Here is a 7,388-nt window from a genome sequence, read left to right as displayed (position 1 = left end):
ATTCCATTTTTAGACGCAACTCCATAAAGTTTGCTGTACGCCATAATACATATAATTATACATGATCCACTAACAATGAAACTGTACTACTGGCATGTGAGCACATCATAACCCTACGATCCCATTTGACCTTATTAAAAACACACCAAGATGTTCTTTATACTTTAACGTCTGACGTCATGTGACGTCACATTCCGTGGTCAGTAATACAGGACTTACTCGGTGCCCAGCAGAAGAAAAATGTTGATAGGTAGAGTGAAAGCCGCGTCCTCAATGACTTGATTGCCAATTTGATCTTTTGAACTAATTCTGTTTAAAAAAAGCAGCAAATCATGAGTTAAACATGTAAAGATTTTATACATTATTCTGTAAATGACGTAAAAGTTATTTTACATTTTATTTAAAAGTTCTTTTTAATCGTTGAACGGATCTTGGACGCGTGATGAAAGAAGGCCTGTGTATGTGTAAATAGTGCAACTCGTATCATATCATTATCATTCCTCTTTAAAGGAGAAATCCAGTCCAGGAATGCTTGAACTTGAAATAGCTCAACATTTTTCTTCAATTAATGTTTGGAAAGAATGTAATTCTACTTTGCATGCATGTCATAACGAAATCAAAGGTCTGAACTCTCGGTCTGGAAACACTGCCATCTTTTTTTTTTTTTTGAAAGTAGATTATCAAATAGGACTCCAAGGGCTTCTAGTCTAAAAAACAAAAACAAAAACAAGAACAACTATTCATCTGTCACCGGGAAGAGGAAAATAAGCTCATTCAAAATTAAACATAAAATCACTCTATGTCTTGCTAAAATAAGTTCAAAATTCGTGAGAAATATAACTTGAGCATTACTTACCTTGTCTTGGTAATAATTTTCTGCACAAGCGTAGACACAGGATAAAGAATATCTGAAATCAAACGGATAAAAATAATTCGAAACACAATGTGAGACGAGAAATAATAGGAATTCCTGGTTGGAAGTCTGCTAACAAAATCACACACACACACACACACACACAAAAAAAAAAAAAAACGTCAAGGAGAAATCATTACGCTCAGACAAAACATCTTACTGTCACGTGATAAAGTCAGCTTCAGTGTAGATTGCGGACTATTCAAGGTTCTCTTTACCTTTGGGAGCAGTGATTTACAAAAACATAATCAAGAAATCATATTTGATGCATATGTGTAGGTCAGTTGTATCAAAAAAATCCTACCACATAAATTACTATTTTTCTCAATAAACCTTAACTGCATGTGGACGGTTTAATCTAAAAACAATTTTATCATTACTATTTTCACATGTTGTATATTAACCAACATTTAACATCGATTATACTGATTCAAATGTTTACATTGGTTGTTTCTATCCCTAATTCTCATTTCATTACTATTTGAGGCACTAATGCTGGATTTCTGTTTCATTTGCATATAACAAATTATGCATTTAATTGTCAGGTCCCTGGGTCGAGTCTTTGTCTGCAACAGAGGTTGTTCCCTCATTATAGATAATGCACACTATGTCCTTCGGAAAGGGCTTCAAAATTCAAGTTCGTCGGTTTTCCGCTGATGGCTGCTTGTTTACAATCATCCATTGCTCTCATAGTAACCACGTCATTAAAATTATAATTCAACTTACAGGTTGGGTAAGTGTGTTATCGGATACTGGTCAAGATCAATCAATCCACTACCTACAAAGACCGAAGAATGGGAAGAATCTAAGCTAAACTTACCACTATGAGTGTTCCTGTGATGAAATACGTTGCTATAGCTACGACGAAGCCAAAATTCTGTGCCAAATTCTTGCCATAAAATGTTGAGTTCTGCAATTTAGTTCAAGTAAAACAAGACCATTAGCGAAACATTGCCAAAAAATCGCCAAGTTTTTTTTTTATGTAAATATACATTTATCGATACACACATTTCGCAGTTTCTTCTGAAAAGTGAGCAAGTTAGCATAAAATTTGACCATCTGTGTTATAAATTCCATTAGCTTTTCATTGAATTACACAAGATTTTGATTTACCTCAAATCAGAAATGTTTAACATTCAATGCCTGAGTAAGGTTAAACTTGAGTTGCCATTAATCCTAAACATACTTGATGTGACTGATTTATTCTACATATCAATGATCACCATTTCTCATTACTTCCACCCAGTTAGAGACCACAGCGAAGATACGAGTGTGTATATGTTATTATACAAATATGAAAATAAATACTCTCTAAAAGACACATATATAATCTCGGTCAAGATGACCGTTTTACCTTGTTATCTGGATAAAATGTGATGGACGGACAACTGAAAAGCAACGCATAAAGAAGCAGAGACAAAGATTGACGGATAGATGTACAGAGAGAGGGAGAGAGCGAGAGAGAGAGTATAAACAATGCTTAAACAACTGCAATAATCATGATCATACAGAGTTTCAGTGGTAATTCATTGTATTTTTCATGGTGTATTACTATTTATATGATTGGCATATTAAAGTTGAATCATAGCTACATGTCAACATAATGATAAACATATATGAATATACACAAATATATATATATCTTGTAATTTTCCACGTGTTGGACTTCTATAATTATAAGAAGAATGAGTCTCAAATATGATCCAACAAGAAGGTTTTTGCAATAATTGTCATTGTCCTGGTATACACTACACTGACGAAGGTCCGAGACGGGTTGAAAATTTTGTGAATAAAAACCTTCTTGTTGGATTTACATATGGCGTATTTGAGACTCATTCTTCTTATAATTATAACACAAATATATAGATATATACAATGTTTGTATTATCATGTAAGTATTTACACTGTATATGTGTGTATAATATGCATTATACACGCTTCAACAAACTCATATGATTAGTGTGGGCAAACATAATTGTATACTTTCAGTCTTCATCAATGTCACAGTGGCTCCTTGTAATGCCTCAAGCTAAACGATGATCTCTCTCTCCTAGGTGTGTAAATAAAAAGTTTTCAAAGCGTTGTACAAGTGTGTATATCTTTTTTTTCTCTCTCTCACTTAACGCCCTAGACTTTCACATTCAATGCTCACTTGCGATATATGAAACTACACATGGAGATTTGATGTTTAGGTTCTAGGACCCCGGGACGACATTGTATTATCGATGTAATATTCGCTATTCTTTATCTTAAAATAAAGATCACTTGTGTCGTAATAATATCCAGATACTTACATAGGACATAAAGCAATCTTGACCTTTCTATCTTCGAAAATGACGTACAATGAAAGGGGAAGAAGCGCGAGAAGCGGTACAGTCCTGTCAGAAAAAAAAAAGAAAATAGATAGGAACCAATCAATAACTTCTTTAAAAATCGTCCCTTGTTAAATGGCCATCGGGACACAAGTCTGCTAAACAATTGAAATAAGACATCAGGAGAACAGATGATATGCGATTTCAAACCAGCGTGCTAAGCGGTCATTTTCAATAATATGATTCAGAAAACTATGATTCTTAAATGCAAACACCACACAGACAACGATACGATCAGTAATAATCACCGTGCACTTGCTCCATCCACAGCTACCATGGTTACCATGGTTACAGCGCAACATTGATGATAATGATGACAATGAAGAATATGATGATGAAAATGATTGTGTTTCTGAATAACTATACTGCGAACTAAATTCATGAGTATTTACAATTAATAAATATTTTGCAGACTTTTTGTTCAGTATACAATGTTATGTAATGTATGTATTCAACTTTTGCAACAACAACGAAAAAAAGAAATTGAAGAATTCTGTTGAAATGGAGAAATGAATGAATGCATGGATGAATGAAAACTTATGATGTGCAAAGTCTATTTATGTACTAGAAAGCTGGAAGGTAAAAGAACTGATGATGATCATATTAATGAGATGATGAAACCAATATCACGAACTCGAGTTAAATTCAAAGTGATAGTTGGCGTTCAACGTAAATGTAACTCCGGAACCAATGACCCGAATCCATTTATCTATATGATTTCATATAAGATAGATGGGTCATCTCAGGCATTTTTAGTGTTGGATTTAAGGTCTATTGCCATGAGATACAGGCCAAATAAGGGAGGGGTGTGGCACAATACTACCGGACACATTAGGAGCATAGAATGACCAGCCGAATTTTACCTTTGATCCTAGATTGCTCCATAAAAGTAACATATTAAAAACCTAAAGTGTTTCTCCTCCTACGATTGATAAAACTTAAAAAAACTAAATGTTCACACGATGAAGCCCCGCACTTCGTTGAAACATTACTGTAGCTAGTTGCGATGAATTGGTTATCACGATATTTCACTAAAACTATGACAGTTGACTTCTCTCTATCAGTAGGCCTGCAGTCCATCTTGTGTTAAACTGGACTATAATGTGCAAAGTATCAATATGAGCAGATGGAAAGGCCCTATGGCTCAAACCAGACGGGTTGCATGCACGCCATAGCTTGTTATGTATACAAATCTTTAGGGAGTACAAAGTTCACGTCAATGTGGGGGTTTCTAGGCATTCGACTATTTTTATCCAACTCAATCTAAACACAAACGTAACAACAGGATGAGCGTCTCAGAAAGCTAGACAATTTACACAATCATGACTATAGCTGAAAGACATTCCAGCAACAAACCTGAAAATCAAGACTAAGATGAATGATCTCACCATGATATAATGTAGGCACATCGTGTTAGTCTTCGTACTTCTGTCTGATCCTGTAAACAAAGATGTGAAGAAATACATATAATATTTGGCTGGTTTTACTTCAAGGCGTTTAGTATTGGATAGTAGACATCATCATGAGATCACTGTATCAACGGAGGTTGAAGTACAAGATGAAGGAATGGAATATAGGCACATCGGAGACTCTTGTCCTGGGTCACAATGTCATGACCAGCTTAAAGGTACTGGTTACCATGTTTACCATTGGGAGCAGTGATTTAAAAAAGATGTTCGAGTTATCACATTTTATGCATATGTGCAGGTCAGTGTATAACAAAACAGAAGAAGGCTTATTCTAGAAACAATTTTATCATAACTATTGCTCACATAACGATACTTAACAATACTTAACATTGACTATATTGATTAACATTTTTACATTGGTTCTTTCCTTAACTCGATCACATTTTAGAACTATATTTTGAAGCACTAAAGCTGGGTTTGTTTCATCTGCAAATGATAAATAATGCCTTAAACTCTCGATGTGTCACATTAAATTCTTGTCCATAAAGTAGGTTTGTGCGTAAAATTTGTGCCAGTGCCAAACACTCACTGTGCAGGGAATTGTTGACGAAAGTGTAAAAGAATTACAGGTAAATTATCATCTCTTACCCTGTCAATCATGTCAATGTTTGCAAGAAACTTACAGCTCGTGAAATCTCTCTTGAATGGTCTCGAAATATAGTTTGTCGTCCATTATAAGCCAGGTTCACAAAATTTTTAATAGTTGGGCGGCTTTACATTTGTGTCGTAACATGGTTAGTGAGCTTTTTGGAGACTAAAAGCCTCCCCAGCTCTCTAATCAAAACTCTGGTCCCAGCATACATAAGACAAACAGTTCTTACATCGATCTTTTGTGACATAATGAGCCATTCAAAGTCCAAGGTATTTGCCTAGCAAGTTTTTACAGAAACGCAGTGTTTAATTATTTTGCGTTGATGAAACAATAGCTCTTTACACTTTAAACCAGGTGAAGGGTGTTTTTTTAACAGTTGATTTATCTCATATACTTCTAACGTCTAATGTCTTACGTGCATTAACACACTAAAAAAGATGGTACTAAGCAACAACAAAACCGCAAACTTTCACCTATCAAACATGACCAACATAGACAGGGATAAGCGGAAGTAGGTTGTGCCTCTAATCCTTTGTTGCCGTTCACTAAGAAGGGACTGTATAGTTGAGATTTGACTCATACGAAGATCCTTTTGCTTAAAGCTACATGTATTTATCTTCATTCGTACATGAGCTGAAAGAAAGATAACTTTTCAACATTCCCTTTGTACAGTGAAAAACGTGAAAATATAAAACATGGAATTGCAACACAGCATTGCAAGACGCCGGAGTGTGTGTGTGTGTGTGTGGGGGGGGGGGGGGAGGGTGTCAAAATGAGACATCAATGACGACTTACTCTGAGAGTGTTGCCTTTGTTGAGAACTTGAACCCTATCCCTTAGCCGCAGGTACACAGTGACGGTCAGAATAGCCATGAGGAAGAAGATAACGAGGTAGAATACCTAGAAAGTAAATGAAGTCAAAAGTTTGATCAAATGATGAAGAATTAAGTTCCGGAGTGACGTCATTCCTATTTTCAACTTGCTGACATTTGGTCTTTTTGTATATTGGTCCTGGGAGAGTTGATGGGGAATCACTAATTAGGTCACGACAACAGGTGACAGGTGACAAAAGGAGTTGTGCTCAGTAGCAAACATATTTACAGGGTGTTAGTAGTATCATCAATGAGTATTTGATACTGTGAAATGTATTTTGGTTACAGTACATTGAGTAAAGTAAATTATTGTAGTTATGTTTAGTAATGTCAGATTATGTATGTTTTGGTATAATTATAATGGAGGAAACACAATGATGTCACATAGTCCGGCAAAACTAAACCAATAAGATAGCAATCAATAACAAACAAGACGTATACAATGTTCATCTTATCAGTTTCAATGTAGTCGAAATTGTTTGTTTTTCCGAATTTGTCAATGCAACCTTCCCTATTATGCTTGTCTGTAGGCCAATACAGTGCCTAATGTGTCTGTATATTCCTTTTCGTAAAGTACGAGTTCAACTGTTGGAATGAACAGGTGGACCTATACTCGAAATAAATAATCTTCATCATAAATCCCAATGTATTCAAAGCTGAATGAAAAAGACACACATACAAGGCCCCAAACTAACTAAATTCAGACTTCTTTTAAATTGAATGCAGATACTTGGAACTTGGTTGCCTATCCACGAATTTGAATGACCGACGAGATTCATCTTCAGCTTACGATGAATTTGAATGCTCATTGCTGAAATGCGTGCTCCTCTTCTAAATTTGAATGCTGAGATAGTGAATTTGAATGCTCCGATCGTGAATTCCACTGGCCGGATTTGGAATTTGATTGCTGATCTATACCATCATTTTTTTTTGTTATTATTTATATCAATGAATGCTTTTATAATTCTCTTTGATACAAATTTTTGTACTGTGTATTTCTAGGATTAGCACTACACTACTATACGTTTTCCACACCAAAGTTTTTGCAAAGTTTTTTTCTTTCAATTTCGGCACCAAAGTTTGGATTCAGATTGTCTCTTTTTGATCTTTTCTTAAAACTTTTCGAACAGTAATCATATTAGTATTTCTGCGTAGAGGTCTTTTACGTTT

General features: G+C 35.1%; 1 long non-coding RNA gene across 1 annotated transcript; it reads right to left on the bottom strand.

Annotated features, from left to right (window-relative positions):
• Positions 1 to 226: 226 nt before the first annotated feature.
• Positions 227 to 1,807, bottom strand: LOC139745260 (uncharacterized). The gene is made up of 3 exons (XR_011711881.1): positions 1,734 to 1,807; positions 857 to 908; positions 227 to 309 (listed from the first exon to the last, which is right to left on the bottom strand). It is a non-coding gene; the product is annotated as an uncharacterized lncRNA (long non-coding RNA).
• Between the last annotated feature and the right edge of the window lie 5,581 nt (positions 1,808 to 7,388).

The sequence above is a fragment of the Diadema antillarum genome, unplaced genomic scaffold (genome assembly GCF_040938485.1).
Source record: "Diadema antillarum isolate AM-2024a unplaced genomic scaffold, OU_Dant_1.0 seq00001248_RagTag, whole genome shotgun sequence".
Classification (NCBI taxonomy): Eukaryota; Metazoa; Echinodermata; class Echinoidea; order Diadematoida; family Diadematidae; genus Diadema; species Diadema antillarum.
The sequence above is the reverse complement of the archived record's forward strand: the minus strand, read 5'-3'. Positions and strand labels throughout refer to the sequence as shown.